General features: G+C 36.9%; 1 long non-coding RNA gene across 1 annotated transcript; it reads left to right on the forward strand.

Annotated features, from left to right (window-relative positions):
* Window positions 1-5,231: 5,231 nt before the first annotated feature.
* LOC108427491 lies at window positions 5,232-23,785 on the forward strand. The gene is made up of 3 exons (XR_001857862.1): window positions 5,232-5,296; window positions 23,509-23,615; window positions 23,695-23,785. It is a non-coding gene; the product is annotated as an uncharacterized LOC108427491 (long non-coding RNA).
* The last annotated feature ends 808 nt before the right edge of the window (window positions 23,786-24,593 follow it).

Below are 24,593 nucleotides of genomic sequence, written 5' to 3' on the forward strand. Positions count from 1 at the left end.
AAATAATTAAACCTAATGTGCCTTCAGGCTATTGCTGAAAATAATACATGCTGAATGTTTTGCATGTGTTTTAATCAGCCTATTATTCCTTCACCATCTGGTTTTGGATTGGTTGACAACTATACAAAAACACCTTTGCATTTCAGTGAATCAAGAAACTGCTTTCATCTTATTAAAAAGGCACCATAAATATTTAATATGGTAATAAAAGTGTATTATTATTTGATAAAAAGAAAGCTTCGACATCTGGTTAGTAATCTAAAGACTGTCATCTACATTGAAAATCTGGAATTTCTTCATTTAAACCTGGAAATAAACAACATTTTGAATTTTTTTAAAAGAAAATTTATGACAAATAAAAAGAGGAAGAAATAATCAAGATTCTGCACTAGGTCACTATTCAAATGTATGCAAATTTGTGGGATTGTCCATGTTAAGGCTTTTGGACAAAAAACTTTTTTTTCTTTAAATCCCTTCCATTTTCAGGTGGGTTTGATCTACTCATCAGAGGCTTTTGCACAACTCTTGTGGAGTGGTCTAAATGTGTGTTATCTTTAAAGCAAAAGGGGACATGTCACATGCTTTTAGATTTCAAAGATTAGAATTTTCATTCAAATTGTGATGCTGATAACATCAAATCTAAGAAAACACTGTAATAAATCAGAAATTGCTAAATGCAACCATTCTACTAGTAGTCTCTGATTTTTAGACTTAAAATTTAAGAAAAATGACTGAAATTAAAGTGGAATTTCACTGATCTTTCAAAATTTCTATGTAATTCAATGACTGGAATATTTACAGTGTCATTCCAGCTGGAAAATGAGGAAAGAAACATGAAAAATGGTTCATTTCTAGAGAAACTTACAGAGGGGGGTGATAGGAACCAGGAATCCTGACATTTACAATGCAAACATAGTCATTTTGTTTACTATTCAAAACCACCAGTGAACCTACACGTCGTCTGAATTTTTTATGTGATGCTGATGATAGTAAATCTATGGTCAGTCTGAGAAAAGAAGTTTTCTTTGGGGACTAATTTGGCTTCGAATGCCTTTTATGTAACCCTCCACCATAAACTGATTAAATTGAATGGATTAAAATACATTTCAGACAAAAACTTTATCACAAAACTACTTTAAAACATTGTCTCAGACATCACGCAATGTATTTACAACTTAACATTTCATTTCCGTGAGGAAGCTTTTAGAGGCATTAAACCCTTCATACGTCTGGTTCCTATCACAGCCACTGGGAAAAAACTGTGACTGTAAATTTCTCTAAAATGGAGCATTTCACATCAAACCACTCTGAATGACTGTGTTTACATCTTAACCTTTAAATTATCTTCAAAATGATGTTTTTTTGTTTTGAAAAATTGGTGGAGTTCCCTTTTAAACTGAAATTCATAAAGTATGTGCACAGAGTACAGATCATCTTGTACTCACTGTACACAACGTAAAAGTGTACTGAATGTGATTTTAGTCATAAGATTTAAAGCAGTCCTGTTCCTGACTGACCTAATCAGGTCAATCGCAGATCACGTTTGGCCTTGCAGCATCAGTGACGCACAACTTTGCTGCTGGTGTTTAATTAAATGATAAAATGCAGTGTTTACAATTCACCCCACCAGTATTCTCCACAGTTTTTATCCTCTTGCATGAATGGAATAACCCAATTTGCCACGCTCGGTTTAAGGCAAACAATCGTGTCACTGAATTAGACGCTATCATTTACTGACTGCCCTGTTCTCTCCAGCAAAGAAGGTACACAGTCATTTCATGGTTTACGCTCATTCATCTGGAAGTTATGGCACAAGACAGATGTCCATGCTTATCGCTTGACAGAACACAAGTCATGATGATGCTTCCTGGATCACTCGTGTGCCAGTTTTTCACAGGTTAATGCCATCATGATTGTTATAAATGAATCTTCTTTTCTGTTTAAAGAACTTTTTTACCTGCTATTCTAGATAATTTATTGGGACGGTTTGAGCTTCTACCACTGTGTATTGTACATATTGTTGCTGTCCAAAGAAAATGATGCATCTCCAAAATGGTCACTTCACAGAAGAAGGCAAAATCATTCTTAATTTTTAATGGGAGGTAATGAAAAGAGACCTTATTCCAATATATTTTGGAACATTTCTTTTGGTCCGTTCATCATGAAACTTTCACACAAGGACAGCAGTGGTGTTCAGCTTCAGCTTTGTGATGTTGATGGGCTTCGTTGCATGAATGCCACACCTTAGGTTCTGCCTCTACATTTCTTTAGGCTTAAGATCTGGACTTTGACTAAGCCATTCCAAAATGTAACATTCCTTCTGCTTTCCATTCACTGGAGACTAACTAGTGTTTTTTTAAGGGTCATTGTCTTTCAGTAGGACCCACCTTTTGTTAAGATTCGGTGTACGGATGGATACTCTGAGATTCTCCTCTAGAATTTCTTGATACCATCCAAAACATCATGGCTTTATGAAATTATGGCAAGCTGTCCTTATCCAATAGCAGCAAAACAGCCCCAAACCATGATACTGCCAACATATTTCAAAGTCGGGATGAGGTTCTTATGCTGAAATGCAGTTCAGTTTTGTCAAATATAACTCTCAATTAAGCCATTTTTGTCCATCTGCATAGCTTTTATTTCAGAAGTCATCTGGCTTATCCAGGTGGTCTTTAGGAAACTTTAAACAATCAGAAAAGTCCTGTACGGTGGTGGCTTTCATCATGCTATAATTCAATACATAGTACTGTTGTTCAGTGTTTTCCTGATTGTAGAGTCATGAGAGCTGCTTTTAGCCATTGTAAGAAAAGCCTGTAGATCCTTAGATGTTACCCTGGGATTCTTCATGATCTCCCAGAACATTATATACCTTAGTCTTGAAGGCATTTTTGTTGGATGACCACTCCAGGAAAGGGTAGCAATGTTGGTCTCCTCCATCTGCCTGACAGTGAATTCTTTTAACTTGAAAATAAAAGGTTTCGTTGTGACACGGCTGACATATAAGTACCTGTACATAATAAGAATGTTCAAACCTTAAAATGTTATTGTACACTCCAAAAGGGTTCTTTTAAAGTGATGCCAGAAGAACTGATTTTGGTTTTAACATAAAAAAACATTCAATTAATGACTTTTTAAAGATTCATTTTTCTAAAATAAAAGTTTAAAGAACCTCCACATAATGCAAAGGTTCTACACTAATTAAGGTTGCTTCCTAGAACAGTATTTTGAAGCCAAGAATAGAGAGTAGGTCACCCTGTTTGGGTTCCTTCAAATCCAGGACAAACATGAAAATAAGTATGCCTTGTTATGAAAGACACTGAGATGCAGGTGTCAATGAACTGGGTTGGGTGGATCTGAAGGTGAGAATGTTGCAGTATTTTTCCCTTCTTATCGCAACAGCTATCTCACCTCTCAAACGCTAGAAGGAACTGCTGTCCATCATGGAGTTGTCGCTGTGGCATGAGAGTACTTTGCAGCCTTAGGGCAAGTCCATTGACATCACCACTGCATGCCATCCTCCTACAGACTGAGCCAGCTTAGCTGAAAAATGCTAGCATGTTCTATCCTTCCAGCTTGCTCTCTCTCCCTTTCTTTTGTGCAAGGGTGTAATCAGAATAGTTGGGAGGCCAGGTGATTGTGTTGGGGTGTCAAACTGCAAAAAGTGGAAAAGAGCATGTTCTTCTGTGCACATATGAGGACTTTCTTCTCAACGTAGCTGACTCAGCACGTAATTTCTGTTCATTGCCAAACAAACTGAAAGACATAAAACACTAAAATACATATCATTCATGCGGAAATGATGTACATAATTCAAGTAAAAAGAATATAACACGCCTACCAAGAATGTCAGCAACAGCATGAGCTACAATGACGAAACACTGTAGTGATCTTGGGCCCAGCCAGCACACTTGCATACCCATAAGCCCCTGCAGGTTCTTGGGAAACTGGCGCATATTTCCTTTGTTCACCTAGAACTTGTCAGCGGGACACTGATGGGTTTCAGTGACCTCCCTTAATGCTTTTTCAGCCCTACAATGCTTTGCCACTCACTATAAATGTGAACAAGCTATTAAAGACCATCTCCATTGGTTTTAAAATACTTTCTGGTCTGGCTTCTTCCTTGCTGATGCTACAATCAATGTACACACACTTGCACACAATTGCATTTTACTATTAAGCAAAAGCACAAACTTCAAGACTGGACTTTGGGACATCATGCCAATTATACTGTGTTAATGTGAAGATTCATTTGAGTGCTTTTAACTGCATTTTTCTAGTGTAGAAAGCCAGCGTTAGCTGCCTCAGCACGCAGAATGAACAACACTAATGGTGACGTTTTGACCAGTGTTCACAGATTAGTGAGTGCAGCATCATCATGCACTTATAAAGGATTGTTAACTTTCTTGATGGCAGACTTTTTACCATGACACAAAATCATTTCCACAGGATAAGTGGGACAGCTTTTCTCTGGTAACTGCCTTACTGAATACTAGCAACTGGAGTGAACAGAAGGGCGGCCATGCTTCGTTCAAGGGTGGCACTTCAGTTTTCAGTTCACAGAAAAGGGGCTCATATTGCTTTTTTCAGCATGCTGTTATCCGACCAACAGCATTCTGCGAATGTTGCATGGCTTGGAAGGATGAGTGTTTGACAGTTACGTGACAGATTTCACATCTCTTTGTCTGTGACATGGCAGAATGCGGGTCGACATTGTGTCGCGAGATGCTGAGGTGGTACTTTAGTGGAAAATGATGTGCACATACATCCTCTTACCCCCGATGCATTTGTTCAGCCAGAGTTTGCTGTCCAAAGATGGCCTCTTAAGTTTTGCATTGGGGCTATGAGGCTAATTAACAAGTAGAAGCTTTAGTCCCACCCGTAGCTGGTTCTAGCCTTTTGCATAATTTCTTGCTCACACAGCTAAAGTTTAGGTCGATCTTACGGTGGTGGTGGTACAGGGGTATGGGGGTGGGTGGGGCGGGTTGGTAGAGGTCTGACCCCGCAATTGTGATACGATTTCAGTTACCCTTAAAATGGTCCATACCATTTCTTAACCTTGACATTGTTTAACGCTAGCAATTAAATGAACTGTCGCTACTCAAACTCAGACCCGGTTCACTCTCGCCTCCGTCAGAACGTCCCTTACGTTGAAAGTAGAAGAGTCGACTCCGAGCATTTCGACTCGAGTCATTGGCCAAGAGACAGCCCCGAATTTCAGACGTGCTGGAGTCGAAGAATCGACTCTTTTGCCGACTCCCCATCAGCAGCGCAAGCCGGGGAGACGCTGTAGGTCAATGTAAGTAGCTAAGTGTCTAGCTTTGATACCTTTTTACCTTCAGAGTTTCTTAATTAGATTGTGTCAGCTGTCTATGGACGAATGCTTACGTTAGATAACGTTCGTTTCTGGCCTTTGCCTGAAGTCACAGTTTAGCTAACGTTTGGCTCACCTAATACTAGCCGGCTAGCTGGCTAACCAACGATATGGCGGCCTGTATTTTCTGTGGTTGTCGTTCATGATTAATGCTGAGCAGGATAGTGTGGGTGATGCTGAGTTTTACATTTTTGTGCTGTTGTAATAAGGAAGAAAAGGGAGGTCAGAGTTAGAAACCTCTGGGGTCAGCAGAGCCGCTGGTATTCAGGCAGACAGTACGGTATGAAACTGATGGGATGCACAGCCTACCGTTGCCAACTAACATGCTTCATAAAATGTTATAAAGTTTAATAAATAAAGTGTGAAAATAAATAAGCGAATACATAAATTTAAATAAATTGTCAGAAGTGAGAATTAAATGGCTCTTATGAAAAGAATATGAATTTAATGTTCAAGGCAAATTTACATTATCGAGTGGTCTGTGCCTTTAATGCTAGTCAGCAGGCCCAGCTGGATATTTGGTATGTTAGTAACACAAATGGCTGTCTTTTTAGCATGTTTATAGCATTGAAAAGTTGAGCCATACAGTTGTTATTGTATAATCCACGCTCTTGTGATTACATTGCTGCTTTTGTTCTACACTAGGATTAATCACAGCCTGAGTATCAAAACTTGGATTAACAGCAAAAGCTGTTGACTGCTGTTGTGTTTGTTAGATTTCTTTTAAAGCTGAAATGTTTTTAAGTTGAAGCTTATTTGTTAATCATATTAACATATACTTTGTCTTGTAGCAGTTTACCGTGACTCATTAAAGAGCCCTGGAATGGAACACATTGATCATGTGACCACTCATATTCACATAGCTAGGACTCCCAGAATGCCGAGTGTGGTGTTTTTAATCACAAAATTTGTCCCATTGGAAATTAAAACATGATTGCTTGATTCTGCTGTTTATTCCTTATTGTATGTTTTTTAATCTGATATATTAAACCTTCAGTTCAGCTCCTGACATCCTAACCTTGGCTATATCTCCTTATATGCAGCAAGGGGAAAATCCTTATTGGGCGGTTTTCTGTTAGGCATATTAATAATTTAACCCTTTTGTTTTACTACAATACTTGCACAGATTAAATACAACAAACATGATGATTACATTGTATAAAACTAAAAAGTGCAGGCATGTTTTTTTTTTTCTTCATAGAAGTCATTAGGCTTTCTCTGACAGGAATAATACTAATAACTAGCCAGTAGTTTCATTGCTTATAATTAGTGTTAGTATATTTGGTCATATCATTCTTTAATAAGTGAGTTGCTGTGCTGTACTCAACATTCTCACTAGACTCACAGCAGTGCAAGAGGTGCTTGGATGCCTCAGGGTAAATGACACGCTAATATGGAGAGTCTTGACCTCGCTGACCCCAAACAACCTTTCACAGGTTTAGAACAACACACCCCCAGTTTTTAATCAAGAACACACGAATCCTTTCTCCCCAAGAGAGGACACTTATTGCATTAAATGATACAAATATAAATCCCTGTCAGGTTTTTATTGGCATTTTATGTTTGGTGTCAATCACACCTCATATAAGGTGTTATTCACTTGGCCATTAGTTTATTTTCCCTGCAAATCGCACTTGTGGCACAGTTTCACTATTAAAATGAAATTTGCTCTCAGATAGGAGGGGTCATATTGTGATCTGAGGGAGGGCCATGCCTCCCTCATAACTTGAAATGCTAGAAAAGAGACAGTGCCCTTAATATGACATTTCATACGTGCACCCTGTAAGGAACAGTTAAAGCTACTACCTGCTGCTGACCCACTGGCCACACTGTATGGTGACCACAATGATATATTCATGCATTAACATATAGGAAAAAAAAAGAATAAAAAAACCCCTGAATTCTGATTTGACCTTTCACATTATTGTCAAATCTCCACAAATTAGATAGGTATCTAATCTAGCACATATAAAAGTGGCTCAAATAAGATTTAAAAAAAAAAAAAATTGTGTCTGCACAGCTATTAAAAACATTTGGATCATTTTATAAAATAAAGGTTTAAAAATAAAATTAACACATTGCAGCAGTTAAAATTCAGTTTTGGAGGTTTCTCAGTTTATAAACATGTTTGGAGAGAAACCAGAAGCAAACTAGATTTTCTTGTTTGTAGGTCAGCAAGCAAGTCAACATTTATTCAAATGTTCCACTGAGTTTAAGTAGTTTTTATTGTGGTACATGGTCAAAATTTTGGCATTTCAATGAAGTTGCAGACATCTGTTTTATTCTGGCATGGCCATCTTTGTGGAGAGGTAGGAATTGTTTTAATAGCAGGAGCTTCTCACTCCTCCTACTTTGGCCTCATTGCTCACTAGCAGCTCAACACAGAGTCACTATAGGCTTTATAAGAGGCATCAAAATGTCTTCAAACTTGCACATTTCATTTACAGACATAATGGAAAATGATCAATTAGTAGTCAGTCATATAAAAAGAAGCAGTTTTTTCATGGCATCTCACCAAAGAACTCCTTTAGCACCATTATTTTTCAGATGTGTACCTATTCATTTTGAGGGATACTTATTTAGCTGAATTTTTTAAAATGTTGTACTGATTTTGACAGGGTGAATGATTTTCAATTAGAATTGTTTCAGACATGTAGATTCTCAGTTCATCCAGAAGGACTTCATGTTGTCAAAGAAAAATGTTGTCAACCATATTTTGACCATAATAATCCTCAACTGCTACTGAATGGCATGTGTTAAGGTTTTCATTATTCACCCCCATTACAGCTTACTGATACATGCCTGTGGAATGCCAAAGCAGGCGTGTGCGTGTGTTTGAAGCCTGACCTCAGTGTTGAGGCCTGAAGCACCCTATGCCTTGGTGATGACCCTTCTGGGTTAACTTAGGCCCCAGGCTACTTGTGCCCTCCCATCACCCCTGGCAACAAGCACCTTTGCCATCTAGCTGAGGTAGAATGGCTCTGCTGACCCCAGAGGTTTCAGAACTTCTCTTTTTCTCTTCTCCCTTTCACTTTTACTTTTCTGCGTATTGGTGTACTACATCTTGCAGTCTATAGTTTCAAAAAACATGCTAGTTAACTGGTGATTGTTGGCTTTTAATGAACAATATGTTTCCTTCCAAAATCACCTCAAATCAGGAACATCCATATTCATTCACTAGATTTTACCCCAGCCCAGTGTAGAAAACAGCAAAGTGACAGTCTGGTATTACCACGGCTTTATTAACGGACCTCTTTACTTGATTCCCTTTCCATGTTTTGATTGTATTCTAGAGCAAAGAAATCACAATATACTGGACACAAGCCCACTTGAAGCAGAAGTGATAAGATAAGATGAGAGAAGATAATGTAAGATAATATAAGATGAGATAAGATAACACAACAAGATAAGATAAGATAACAAGATAAAATAAGATAACATAACAAGATAACACAAGATAAGATGAGATAAGATAAGATAGTCCTTTATTAGTCTAGTCTATTAGTTAGGAAATTCTCAGTGTTACAGTAGCAAAGGGACAACAACGAAAGAAAGAAGAAAATTAACAAGCAAGTAATTAACTTTAAGTACTTAAGGTTTTTTACAGTTTGATACATGTTACTACATAGACAATATATATTAAAACTAAACTTAAAAAATAAGATAAAAAAAATTAAACTATCCTCCACAAAGAATAACAAAATAAAGAATTATAAATAAATAAAAAAGCTAAGATATTTACATTGTAAGGATATTTTGCCTGAAATTCACATGGAGTATTGCACATGGGGTACTGGTTTATATCACACATGGGATGGTGAGGAAACAATTATAAATAGAAAGCTCAACAATATTTACACTATAGAGATGTTTAAAATATATATTGCACACAGAGTTTGATTATATTGCACACTGGAAACAGCTGATAAAAATCACAGTATGTTCTGTAGGTCTGTGAGGTCCAGTCAGGGTTGAAGGGGGTTCTACTGGGAGCAGTGCTGGTTGTACAGTCTAACAGCAGCAGGAAGGAAGGACCTGCGAAAGCGTTCCTCCACACACTTGGGGTGAAGCAGCCATGAAGCTGCTGTGAAGCTCCATGCCATTGAATTGTAGAGCTGTGAAATCATTTTTTTAAGGGTTTAAGAATGATCAAATGCTTTCAGATAAACATCTTTCCTGTTAGTGCCATTTGAGAGTCAGTCATCTAATTAACCAACTTTAATTGGTTAATTAGATGAATAAAAACTGAATTATTTCAGGGTATCCCTGCTATAGTTTCTCATGTCTTATAAACCAGCTTGATTATTTTGTAGTCATTTGCATGTGCTCCTCCTGGAATGAAGAGCCCCATCTCAGTGCTCCAGTTTTGAATTCTTCTGAACTTCTGAACTTTTATTAACACGTCTACCATCCTAACTCCTAACGTGCATGTTGCTCTAAAACCTACCACATGTTCATGGTGAACTTTGTACTTACTGTGTAGCCATTACTTATATAATTACTATGTCACAGATTGTCATAAAAAAGCCTAAGTTTCAACTTCTGCAAAGTTGTGCTCTAATTAGTTTTTTAGTTATCAGCTTTTGAATTAGCCCCGTAAGCTTCTAAACTGAAATCTTAAGTATTTTAGTTTAACTGCTTGATTTATTGAGTTGAAACTCAATTAAACTGAAACTTTAAACTGAAAGGCTTCATGTAAATGAATTCCTACAACAGGTTAGTTTATCAGAGGATGTCCTTTTTATGCATCATTGACATTTTACATCTTTGAAATTTTACGTTTCATTCAGTTTTCAAAATTATTACTGTAAAATGTAGGTTTTATGTAGTATTCATAAATTCTATTAAACCTTCTACTAATTGAGGCCAAAGTGGCTTCAAAACTAGAAATTAGTGGCTTCAAAACTAGAAATCCACTTTATAGAATTTTTGATTCTGTATATTCTCAAAAGGGACCAATCTTATTTCCTTCAGCCTTTTTTTCTTGAATAGGAACAGTTATGTTTTATTAACACGTAACAGTCCGTTGAGCATAGTAATATTTTGTTGCTGTCCAAAGAAAAACGTCTTAACCTTTTTCCATTTTTACCTTTCTGCATTACTTAAATACAGCAGTTGTGATTTACATCGAGTGAAAATTTAATGATGAGTGGACCAATAGAAACGCTTCAAAATCAGAATAAAATCTCTTTACTTTAACACGTTTGCCTTCCCTTAGAAACTTGCGATTTTGGAGATGGTTATTTTTCTCTGGACAGCGACAATGTATTTCAGCCATACAACTGCGTTTTCTGCGCACAAGTTCCACCTGCACACATCCTACCCTTCTTTGATTTTACAAATAATAGTAATCACAGCCAAAGTCATAATTCACTGAGCTAGAAAATAGTTTATGTATCTATTAATTTAGCCCATATTCTCTATGTGACTCAGCTGTGTGTACAATAGTCATGCTTGAGCTCAGTGCAATTGAGTAAAGTAAGCAAGCTGGGTCAGGAAGTACACATAGCTGTAGTTTACATAGCTTTAGCACTGATCTGTAAATGGTGCCACGATCAGATCCATCAAATTATTTGCTCTGTTGTTACGAAACCCGGAATAGATGAATGTGACTCACCTCCATAAAGCTATAATCAGAGATAACACACTGAACTGCTTGTTAGGTTTTCCTATGAACTGTTTGCTTGTGCACAATATGTAACTAACCAGTTTACATTTTCCTGGCTTTTAATTAAAGCTATCAAGCAAATTTATAGAGTATACAAGATAAAAGGTGTTTTTTTTTTTTGAGCAAATAAATTGAATCTTCTAAACTGAACTTCACTTGAGCTCTCGTTCATTGATGGCAATACTTCAGTTATGAAGGTATAAAGCACACCCAAGAAAATACAATTACTCTCTGGTTGGTTTTAATCTGTTTTCTGGTGCTGAAATTACTTAACAAAATCATGCAAATCAGTGAAACTGAGTCAGTAGTGTTTCAATGAAATGAACTGAGTTGTCAGATTTACTTCATAAGTGTTTATTTGGTCAATGCAGTGTTACTGAGTAGAGCTCAGCTTCTTTCTCATTAGCTTCTGGCATCATCTGTTTGTATATTGTTTGACATGTTTTATTCACTGCATGTTTTCACTCCCCCTGCCCCACTTTTCCTTCAGTGTGGATATTTCTTGTACTCCATTATTAACTGCCTAGCCACTTTGTTGGCTGTAAGTGCAACTTGCCATGTAAACTACTGCTGAGCATAAAGCTATGACAGCTCAGTAGGACAGTAATAACTTCATGAAATGATGTAGATTTAATTTAAATGAACTTTGTAGACATACCTACTGTGGTTATACTTGAATTCATTGAGCATGTTATTTAGCTGAACATCTTAAAAGCTATTTAACACAGTGTGAACCACTTGACATAACATTGTAAGAAAATTGTGAGTAACATACACACATAATCAGTCCAGTTAAATACAGTGGATTCAAATCACTTTAGTGTGCTTTGCTCAGATTTGTTAAGTACATATTACTCAGTCAAGTAAGCTACATAATACAATTGCATGAATCACTTGACATAACATTTTTGAGTAAATCCAGTGTTTAAGATTTTTGAGTGTAGAATATCTGCTTAAAATGATCTGTAGGTTATATATGTCACTGTTGTAACAAAACCTTTTTTTGCATAGTATGAAAGCCCCACTTACCCTTTGCACTGTGTTCAAATTTCATATTGAACAAATGTGGCAGCATATTTCAGACTTTTTTTCAAATTCAAATGCAAATTTGTATATGCTGATTAGGGGTGAAAAAATCGGGGAAAAAATCGATTCTTAGATGCATCGCGATGCGGACTTGAACGATTCTGAATTGATTCACACATGTTAGAAATCGATTTTTGAAATATTCATAACATAATGTTGAGGGAATGCAAAAGGCGGAACCTGGAAGCGTGGAAGCGCAGCACCCGGACACTCTGTGGCAGCACATAACAAAAACACTACTGGATGAGCGAGACATTCCACCGGCTCTGCATTAAAAGTTAGATGAGGAGTCACAACCCAAATGTTACGAAGAGACATTTTGTCCTTTCAACAAATATTCAAACCACCTTGGCAGCCACAACATTTATGTCCAATATGGCACAGTGTGTGATAATGTCCTAGTATAAATTAGGTTAAAAATATTAACGAAAACACAGACTTACTTCGCTCTGCTTTAAGCTTTAGCTCAGCTATAGCTGCTTTCCTCCCATCTCCACCAGAAAACCTTTCCTCTAAAGTAGATCAGTTTGTAAAATGTCTCTCAACGTTTGCCTATTTTACAAGGTTTTAAGTCGCTTCTTGTTCGAATTTTCACGTCACCTTAAATTCTGACTGAGGCGCTGAATGTAAATGCAGCACCATTTAAGGTGGAACAGGAAAATTTGAAAGAGAAGCGACTTCACCTTTGCAATTTTTTAGTGTTTGACAGTCTCTCGTTGCAGATTTAACTTGCCAGGAAACCAATTAAGGTGCTTATGAATGCGAATAACGCATCTTTGCTAAGTGACCTGCAGTCTGAGCCGCCGGATCATATTTCACCGCAACTGCGCATTTTAGTGCAGATGAGTGGCAGCAGCGTCTCATGTGCTCCAAGCAATAGCAGTGAATGAAAGCCTTATAGTTCACTTGCTACATCACTTCCATTTGATTTATTAATAAAAGATATTGGGAGTAAATTCATGATGGATCATTAAAAATGCTTTGCTTTAAAAGTACGAAGTCCTGAGATAGTAGGAAAATAGAAATCCTGTATAGAACAAGAGATGCATCGATAATCGTTATATAATCGCATTGCAGCCCTCTGAATCATAATTGAATCGAATCGTGAGGTGCCAAGAGATTCCCACCCCTAATGCTAATTGAATTGTGTGTTTGCAATTGCATTTACCACTTTGAGCATGCATCATTTAAGATATGATTCAGGTTTTCTTTGTGAACATTTTTATTAAAGAGCAGAAAACAAGATGCACAATGATAGCATCTCCCACTGATCTCCCTCCTTCTTATCCATCCACCCTCAGTTGGTATGTCAAGTTAACAAAGTTTACTTAGAAACAAAAGATAAACACCAAAATTAAAGGTAACTTGTATACATGCAAATACGTAAATCTGCACACACATACTGTACATGCAGACACAGGTGCGCTCGCATTTCTACATGTTTATGTACACACACACTACATAGCGCTCCTGTCGGAAGAAGGTCTCATCTCTCCATTTTTGTTGTTTTCAGTTTTTGGCATAATTTGAAAATAGCTGTTGGCCTTTACATTGTATGTACATTTCATGATAAATGGAAAAAAAAGAATTGACCCAAAATAACTTGAAAAAATCATGGTTCCATTAACTTGGAGATGTAACCTTAATTATTACTGGAATAAAGTGAGTGATGACACAGAGTTATTTGTTATCCTATTCTAGCATGCATTACAGTACCACTAGTTTGTATTAGGACAATGTCAAAAAGACTTTTCCAGATTATTTTTTTCCAGTCATTACGCACAGAAATGCGCTAAAAATACAGGTTTTACATTTGAATTTGAATCATCTCTTAAATGATATGCATCTCTTAAATGATATGCACATGGGAAATGCAATTGTAAATACACAATTTAACTAGCCTTTTTAAATGTACATTTGAATTTGAAGAATATGCTGCCACAGTACAGGCACATAGAGATTGTCCAAAATGACTTGGAAAAAATATTGTTCCATTTACTTCCATTACAGGTTAAGAATGAGTCACCAGTTTGGAGATGTAAAGTTTTATTTCAAGAGCAGCAATATATAGATTAAAAAATAAGAAGGTATATGCAAAGACAAATCTTTTTGACATTTGCAAGTGATTTAAGCCCCTACTTTTGAATATGAATATGCTAAATCCAAATATTTAGCTCTATCATCATCTTCAATGTGCTGAAAGCTACTAAATGCCTTCTCTATCAGTTGCTAAAGTTATTAATCCATCCATCAAAATAAAGATGTCAGTCTTTTCTAGCTATTTAACCTACAGTATGGGTGGAGGCAGATGTGCACGTGTCAGTTTATGGGTCTTACATCTGTGTTTTGGTGCAGGGAGGTGTCCATTTTCCGTCTTAAATTCATGTTACAGCCGTTTTATGGGCAGTTGACCGAAGACTGCTGTGACTGGTGCACCGCCCGTCTGGATGCCAGTCTGTGACTCAGTACGGTGGCAGAACTTTCTTGCAAAAGTGATACATGTGGTCAGGATGATTAATAAAAGTTCACATTTAACATTTCTAGTCAACTTGATTCAGTGAGAGGAAACATCACAGTCTGTGAGGACCGTATGATGTAAGCAATAGTCTTCAGGCTCGTATAGCTTTTCTACAGTTTTACCTCCTGGCTTTTTGTAAGGTGATGGATGCAGCAGCGTACACACATGCTTAATAACAGTATGATAAATCACTTCTGTGGCTGAATTCACTGTCACATGCTTCAAATTCACTCTTATAAATAAAGGTTCTTGACTTATTTACTTATAAAAAACTTTTTATAAAACATTTACATAATGTGGTGGCTTTGAACCTCCTTGGCCATTCTGACTCAGATATGTTGAATTAATATAGTCAGATAAAATATATTTCTGTTAGCAGATTAACTATGACACCTTTGGCTCTCTGTGTATGAGAAGTTGTTGCTCTGTGTTGAGCTGCTAATGAGCAATGATGATTGAAATAGGAGGGGTGAAAGCACTTCATACCTCTCCACAAGGATGAATTATTGAAGGTTATTGAAGAATAAAAAAACTCCACAACAGGCACAAATAGCACTTTATGGCTACTGTGAGTAGCAATTAAACTTAAAAAGTCACTCTGAAAACTTTAAAAAGACATTTCATTTATATGGTGTGTATTTAGAACATTGCTAAATTATTATGTTAAAATTTGCCAATTATGTCATCACCGTCATAACAAAACTACAGATGGTTTCTTTTCAGGAAAAACAAATGGTCTTAACTTTTAATGTAACAAGTTTCTATGTAATATGTAAAAAAGTTCATGTCGTAAGGTTTTTCTCACCTCTTATCATCAAATATCTACATAATGACAGTGTTCTCAAAAACAAACATTTAAATAGTAAAAGTAAAAAAAATGGATATGCAGCCAGGGCCAGATTAGGATCCTGTGGTGCTGCTGGACATTAATGCTGTAATGCCCTCTCCCCACAAACCCAAGGTCTTGGTTTTGCTGAAGACTCTTGTCAGCTTACAGTTTACAAAACCTCTTAACTGCATCAGAGTCAACTCCTTAGCTAAGACCTTGAAAAGGTTGCACAGGTATGCCAATGAGACGGTATTAGCTCACTCGCAAATATCAATATAAAATGCCGAAATGAACATGTCTGTGTTTTACCCACATAGATGACACCGTCTGCCAAATGTACAGAACAAGGATGCTTTTTAGATATTTATGGATGGACAGTCAGGCTGATTATTGTGGTGTGTGAACAGATATAGAGTAAATCGAGTGGTTCATAAAGCATTATGCTTACAGATTATAAACTAGGCATTTTTTGAGCAACTTTTGCCGCACCTGGGCAGTCAAGCAGGTCACCTAAAGTGGCTAATCCAGCCATGCTTACAGCAAGACATTACAGTTGAATAATCGTTTTTATACAGTTTTAATGATCCAGAGAAATGATTTTACATAACCTATTATTAAAATGTCAATAATGTTGACATTAAAACCTGTTCTCTTTTTTATTCAAGACATTGCTATGTCAGGGATGGATCATGAACTCAGGAGGCCCTTGGCCACAGTTGTCTTGGAGCCCCCACCCACCTGTTGTTACATATTCTAGGGCCATTTGTTCAGCTGCAGTGAACTGTCCACAGACTTTAAGCCACCTCAGGCTTTGTGATTTGAGGCCTCTGGCCGTCAGTGGCCTCTGGACACTGGCCTCACTGGCCTTGTCAGTTATCTGCCCCTGTGCTATGTACTTAAAATGTTTTTCAGGTCATTTTATAGTTAATATAGCAAATATTAGTTTATTAGATAATATAGCAAATATCCAGTTATGATCAGTATATGATCAGTATATGTGTGAGGTTATTGTGAATAGTGACAGGAATTAACATGTAAAATTTCATAAACACTGGATGGATGGATGGATGGATGGATGGATGGATGGATGGATGGATGGATGGATGGATGGTATTCTAGAAGATCTTTTCTCTAGAAGTTCAGAGCTGCATTATACAGCAAGATCACAGACAACATACAACATTTGTGTAAATGTTGTCATCAATATAAAGGAAAGGCATATTTGGATGGTCTAGATAGGTTCTACAGAAAACAGTGCCAAGAGTGGGCAAAGTTGAGCCTTTATTAAACTAACTAAACACAGACGTAAGTGGAAGCAAATTAACAAAACACACTGAAATAAACACACTTCTGAATGTTTTACATTTTTATGATTTACAGTTTAAGAGAAGACATGTTGTAGATTCATTGTGTCCAAAACTCATGTCTTGCGTGAGGTTTTGATACAATAGGCTGAAGATAGGCTGTGCACCTGTCTTCATCACTATAGCACAAATAAACCACCAATAAACGTCATATAATGATTACATTACGTTATTTAAAAAAGAGACATAACATTGCGTTTTATACTCTTCTTATTGGTCTCCACCCTGGGCCTACTATTATATTTTAGTGCTATATTTGATTACTTTGCTAAAGCAAACCACTTCAAGTTTCCAGTTGAGCCATACTGACTACTAACAGCCATCCTCATTCAGTCTGTTTCTAATGTTGAGAACAGGTGTCCTACATCTTTAATGTTCACGATAGCCACCCACACTAATCTAGCGGCATTATAATATGATGCTGTTTCTGGCCTCATTAATGATTAAAGTCTCCAAACTGACTCATATTTCAAATCCAGCATTAATTCCATTCTGAGCATTGTTTGCATTCTGAAGCGATAAGCAGTGAACAATGTAAATGAAAATAAAACTAATAAAATGTGGGTTAAAAAATGGGCAAATTGGTTCCACTGATTTTTAAACATGCATAATTAAATTATTAAGAAGTAAACAAAGTCATTCAGAGTAGACTGTAGAATAGAATGGAGCATGCGAAAGGGGAAAGTAAAGATAGTTTATAGTGGTGGTGCTACAAACCAGATGTCTGAATTGTCTAATGCCTCATTAAGCTAACATTTTAAAAAATATGCTACCTGATGTCTGAGACCAACTTTTACTGTAGTTTTGAGGTAATGTTTTGGCCTAAAATGTCATTTATAAAATACTTCTAAAATTACACATTCACTTCTTTTACCATTACCAATATCCAAACACTTGAAAGACACGTGTAGTTTCACTGGTCATTTTGGATAGTAAATGAAATGGCTATGTTGGCGTTATAGACATTGTGACTTCTGGTTCCCATCGCCACTTCTGTAAAGAAGTCATTTAGTTTCTCTACAATGCACTTACATCAGACCACTGTGAATGACTGCATTCATACCTCAAAGATTGAATTATGCTGACTTTTTAAGTCCCCTTTAAACCGGTGGCCTTACATCTATCCTTTTTTGGCCATAACATCATTCTCACTTCATTCTAATGTGGCATATGACTTCTTTCTCATAACAAATTGATATGAGAGACATGCTACATTATACGTATGTGGACATTTCATGATGAATGGGCTAATAGAATTTTTCCAGAGTTATTTAGAATCTTGTTTCATTAAAGCTGCACTTTGTAAGATTTGGGATTTGGAGACCTTCCATGTGGCAATGTGTAACTGCACAAAACATGCAGAAGAACATTTTGTAATGATGAATGTGCTTCAGATCCCTGAACATGAATCTGATGATTGTGACCGTGTTGAAAGAGTATTCAAAGAGAGCTCAGTCAAAACATTGAAGGACGTCTTCTGATGTTGTAAGTGAATTGTCTACTGTTGTCATCAACTTCATCAGTATAATGTGGATTTTGCATTTGAGACCTAAACATCAAGCTGACTCTTCTTTTTAAGCCTGTGTGCTTGACGTTATGTAAAGACGTATGATGTGTTCTGATAAATTCTTGCAAAACCTGACCTCACACCCAACTAATTTGTTATTTCCAGCTTTCACAGGGTGAATCAGTGAAAGGACAACATATTTTAGCATGCTTTTGTTCTCCTGACTCAGCTATGCTGCTACTTTCAGCTTTAACACAAAATCATACATGGTGCAGCTTGTACACTGTTACAGGTTAGCTTAACTTAAAATTATAACATAAAATTAAAACATAACATACACTGCTTTTCTTGTGTTTACAGTAAGTTAGTTCACCTAAGTCAAGCATCTTAGGTTCTTAATTTTTCAGTTTACATTTCAGTTTGGTAAACAAAATAGAATTAGTTTTTGACACATCACACAGTACCATCTTTGGAATTTACCTATGGATGACTGTAGTATTACTATGGTTCAAACTCAGTCTCCTGTTGGGGGATGGCTTAGACCTTCCACTATCTGAAGATTTCATGTCCATAAATGTTTATTACACTTGAGAAAATATTTGTTGTTTTAACTAAGTAGCATGGCCACATCTATCTAATAATCTATCCCAGCATCAGCAGATTGAACATTTAAAGCCCAGCAAAGCCACAGCTGCCCATATCTGGAAGCCCAAAAAGAAGAAAATCGATAATAATTGTATGATTAAAAAAAAACCAAAACAAAAACAGCTAGAAAAGTTGGGAGAACTTCTAACTAAACTCAGAAGTTTGAGTTGGGTGAACTCTAGTGTCCTCAAGATGACATATATTACCTTTTCAGAGAAGTTTTGTAAGGAACAATATACTTTATAAAATGACTACAGGGCATGATTTTGCTCAGTATGACGAGCTTAAATCACTACTCCACCCAAAGCTGTCTGCGTATGTCAGAGTGAGCTTACTGTGGAACGTCAAGGGCAGGGTGAAAGACAAATCTATCTCAGAGTACAAGGCAACTCAGCCTGCAGCTAATTCAAATGGTGGGCTCTGATTACAGGTCCCGGGATTAAAACTGTCTCCCCAGCTGAACCCCAGCTCACCCTGCCATAGTATCAGTACATTCCAGATAGTCATTGTAAACTAGTAAACTCTGAGTTTACTTTAAGCAAGTTTCAGTCATAATTACAGGCAGAAAACTTGAGATTATGAATTGTGATGCATGACTAGCCAGTCCATTCTTCTATATCATGCTGAACTGTGAAGACCAAGCTAGCAAACAGTGCACCAATGCTAAATATATCAGAAGCATTTTACTTACTTTACTGTGCCTTGACATAGATTCTCCAAGTCTAAGGAACTGTACAAGAATGGATGAAACAACATTCTTCCAAAAGACGTTCTCTTAACGTCTAGCACTCCCATGAGGATAGAAATGTTTCATCTTAGAATAAAGGTGATCAGTCAGAACAGGTTTCTACGGGGATAAGTGGACCAAATACATGCTAGCAAAATGCCCACTACAGCATGACAGAGCCACCAGACCCTCTCACTGTAGGGGTCAGATATTCAGGTCTGTAGTATTCTCTTGGTTAATAGCACACATGCACTTCTGCCACTTGTATTGAATATGGTGAGGATGATTTATCTGACCATTTCTCTTTTCTCCATATCTCTGTAGATCAGTTTCTGTGGTTTTTGCAGCACTGAATTTTCAAGTACCCCTCTTTATCATTGCTATAATATCCCTCTCTATTTAGTTGTGGATCTGAATCTCGCTGGCAGTCTGGTCATGTCCTGCATTCTCCTGCTTTCTCAGTCACCTACGGAACAGTTCCTCTTCTGTTTTTCCTTACATATTACACTAATGCACAAGCTTGAATGTGCACTTTCAACCACATTTTCTCATTGAACTAAATGTATATGGAATATTCCACCGAATTCATCAAAACAGCATCCCTCCAGTAAAAACTATTTAAAAAAAAACAATATTATAATAAAGTATTCAGACCTTAGATATTCATAATGATTATGTTATGATCTGTTTATGCTCAGGACATTTATTGAGTTAACAATAAGCTAAATATATACAAAATTGTTATTTATAGTACCCAAACCCTAAACCGTTAAATTTAAAACCCCCTTAAATTTATTTTACAATTTTTGTATGTATTTTTCAGTTTTTTTAAAAATATATATTTTGATTCCCTTTAAAGGGAAGTTGACAGATTTAGAGTTTAATTATCAAAAAAAAAAATGCTGTTCCATGTTTTTATTTCATTACCAAAACACAAGCTATGTCTAAAACTGCATGCTACTATATTATACATACTACACTTATGAATGTGGTGTACTAGTTTTGACATACTAATTAGTGTGGTATATAGTTTTGGACACAGTAAACGAGTTTTAGTCCAAAGGTGGGATCTCATTTTAGCCACACCCCTGCAGAGCAGGAGGTGAGACTGCAACCCTGTCCCTCCTGGCCATATAGTGAACAGTTAAATCCTATTGTTTTGAAGTAAACGTGTCCCAACGACTAAAAATCAGTGTGTAAGATTATGAATAGTCACAACTGAAACATATGTTCTGCAGTTAAGTAAACATTTTGTATTTTAATAAACATATTGTGATTTTATGTGGGTACAACTGTTTAAAGCTGTGTTGGCATTTCTGAGTTCTGCTCAAAATTAGCTAAAAATGTCACTATAAAACAGATACAACTGAAACATTTGGAAAAGTTTCAATAGTGTCATGATTGTTTTGGCAGAGTAACAATGTAACCTAAACAAACATAATTAAGGTGAAAGGGTAGTACCAAGCAAATGAATTTTAATTTAAAATCCAAGTCATTTAGAAGTCCAAAATGTGTTTTTAATTCCAAATGTAAGAAGATTGTCAATAAAATAGCGTTTTATTTTGGAGCAAAAGTGCATCAAATAAAGAAGAATAGCATGAAACAAACTTCCATTCCTGTGCTGATGGATGCTGAATGTACTAAGAAGTTTAATTAAGTAAAATACTTTATACTTTAAAAAAGTTTACCTGAAACACTGCTACATTGATAAATTACAATACTTTTATTTCAGTATGAAAAGTTTACTCTCCCCACCTCTATGTACTCTATATGTCTTTCTCTTGTACTTCAATATTGAGTGTTCTTTATTATGTCATATTCCCCGTGAGTTGTGTGCCACATCGTGCTTGTGCTTTTTTTGATTATTTTTTCACCACATCACCCTAAACCACTTCTCTGGCAGCACCCATTGGCTCACCCCCTCACAGCTGCTTATTGTGTGCTATCTGAAAGAAAACAATGGTCTGGAATTTCCTTTAAAGTCAAACTCTCTGAGAGGCGAGTGTTTGTTTGAGGGAGGGATGGAAGCAGTGCCCCTCTGGCAGGGTCAGGGCATGCAGGGTAGGGCGGAGAAGGGTGTAGAGGAAAAGAGGGGCATGCAGCAGCTGCAGGGCGACATGTCCACCATCAGTGCCTGGAAGAAAAGCAAGGGGAGGAGAACATCAAGTCATGGTTAATCATGGGTGTATTCAGCAGCCACACTCAATTGGACTTCTGCATGAGTGTGAGATGCACACAAACACACACACACACACACACACACACACACACACACACACACACACACACACACACACACACATAAAAAAAACACCCATGCAGCTTGACCAAAGGCTACATGACAGGTGCACATCACTTTAAAGAGAGGAGGCTGCTTCCAAGTACTGTGCAGTCAGAGACCATCCTTTCATTTGCTTAATTTTACTGCAATAAGAATGTTAATTACAAGTTCTTCATTCAACAACTGAAAAGAAATTAAAGTTTTTCAGTATTTAGTTTATCCACTCCTAGTCTTTATGACAGCTTCTGTTGTTTTCAGAAGACTGGCTTTCAGAAATTTGCTGGGATATTTAAACATTCATTTATGTTGAGGTTTGGACTTTGGGATTGAATACACTTAGAAAAATGGTTCTTTAAGGGTTTTAGTCATTTTTTTATATAGAACCACGGACAGTCAAAGAACCTCTTTAAATGATTAAAGGGTTCTTTGCATTGTGAAAATGTTCTTCAGATTGATGGAGTTTGTGCTGTAGATGGTTCTTTTAAAAAGCTGTAACAGCTTAACATTGTAACAATAGAAGAACCCTTTTTGGTACTGTATAGAATCTTTTTCAAAAAAGTATTATACAGAACCATCTACAGCACATTCTCCATCAATCTGAACAGCCTTATCATGCTGTGAAGAGCCCTTTAATCATGCAAAGGTTCGTTGAGCATTGATGGTTCTTTATAAAACCATTTTTTTACTAAAGAACCTTTAAAGAACCATCTTTTTAAGAGTGTTGGTCAATTGTTCTGAAAACACCAACAGCATCATGATTTTGTTTTTTTTTTTTCAGTAACAGCTTCTTGACAGCTAGCCGTTCTTTCACCCATAGCATTGTTGTCTTATTAAAATAATGGACAGAAATATTTGTGGTTTTTCTAGATCTTAGGAGTGGAGCTTGATTTTCTTTCAAAGTAGAAAGTTGATCTGATGGTGGCAGTTTTAGTGGTCTACCTGTCAGTTAGGAGTCCCATTTTCTCTGAATCTTTGAATCCTTTTTGGATCTCCAGTTTTGGAAATGTATGTGTTTTCACCTAATTAAGGGGATTGTCTTATATCTCCTATGAAATATCTACTGAAAAATGAATAACGTACTTATTTTGGAATGTAATTAAATGAAGGATGAACTTTTGCATAGTATTGTCCACCGATGAGCCAAACCATTTTGACTACTCAAAGTTGAAGGAAATAACACTGATAATCTTGTAACAATGGCACATGTTAAGATCTGGGATATATGTATTGCGAGCAGTCACTTCTCTAGTTGACTTGTTGGATGTGGAATTAATAGGCAAGACTTCCACAAGGGCCAAATTGTGGCCAGATAACTGGGTTGAAACATCTCTGAAATGGCAATGCTTGTGTGGTGATCCAGTGGTGAGTACCTGCTGACAGTGGTCTGGGAAATGATAAACCATGAACCAAGCTCACTGATGCATGAGGGCAACAAAGTTTAGCACAACTGGTCCAAACTGACAGAAAAACTACTATGGCACACGTCACAGAAATCTTTTATGATGGTTACAGGAGGAATGTGTCCCAACACACAGTGCACTGCTGTCTACACTTGGAAATACCTACAATGAGCATGTGAAACCCTCAACTGAAACTGCACCTTGGAGCAATGGAAGAAGGTCGCCTGGTCCAGTGAGTCCCATTTTCTTTTAAGTCACGTGGATGGCCAAGTGAATTTCATATGTGCTGTTTACCCAGGGAAGTGATGGCACCAGGATGCACTGAGGGAAGATGACAAACTGGTGGAGGGAGTGTGTTGTTCTTGGCAGTGTTCTAATGGGAAAACCCTGGGTCCGGCATTCTTGTGGGCATAGTAAGAATGACTACAAAAGTAGCTGTTGATGAAACTAAAAAAATCATAATACATGATTGCCTTCATATTTGGAGTGTTTTTTTTTTTATATAGTAAATTCAAGATGTTGCCCATGCCTCCAAATTCTCCAGATCTCAGTCTCAGATTGAGCATCTATGGGATGTGCTTGAACAGTATGTCCATGGCTCCACCTCAGAACTTACTTAAAGGATCTGCTGCTAACCTCTTGGGGTTAGATACCATAGGGAACCTTCAGTGGTCTTGTGGACTTCACGCCTCGGCGAGTTGGAGCTGTTTTGGTGGCACATGGAGTACCAATTTGTTTAATATAGGTGGTAATAAAGTTTTGGCTAAACTAGTTTTAAACGTACAGTAACAAAAAAGCCTGTTTAATTCTTAGGTGTAAAGAGAGGGTCAAAAATTAATTATAACTGTTTTTAGTACAGAAACTCATGCATACATTACATTTATATGGTCCTCTTTGATTGTAAACTACCTTTCACTTCAGTCTTCTGGCACAATTTTTCAAAGCATTGAACATTTAAGACTCTGATTTTGATAAATTGGGCTTGGCTATTTAAAGCTTGATGTGTGTACATTACAGCCTGTACATTAGTGTGCATCACTCTGCAGCAGTGCAGGCAAAAAAATTGCCAGCATGCAAAAACAACTGGTGGAGGAAAGAAATGTATACACACCATTCAATGACTACACAGCACACAAACCTTTGACTAATACAGTGATGAAAACGGTCAGACACCTGGCACGCCACAATATGTAGTCT

Source organism: Pygocentrus nattereri, chromosome 23 (assembly GCF_015220715.1).
Source record: "Pygocentrus nattereri isolate fPygNat1 chromosome 23, fPygNat1.pri, whole genome shotgun sequence".
In the NCBI taxonomy this organism is placed as follows: Eukaryota; Metazoa; Chordata; class Actinopteri; order Characiformes; family Serrasalmidae; genus Pygocentrus; species Pygocentrus nattereri.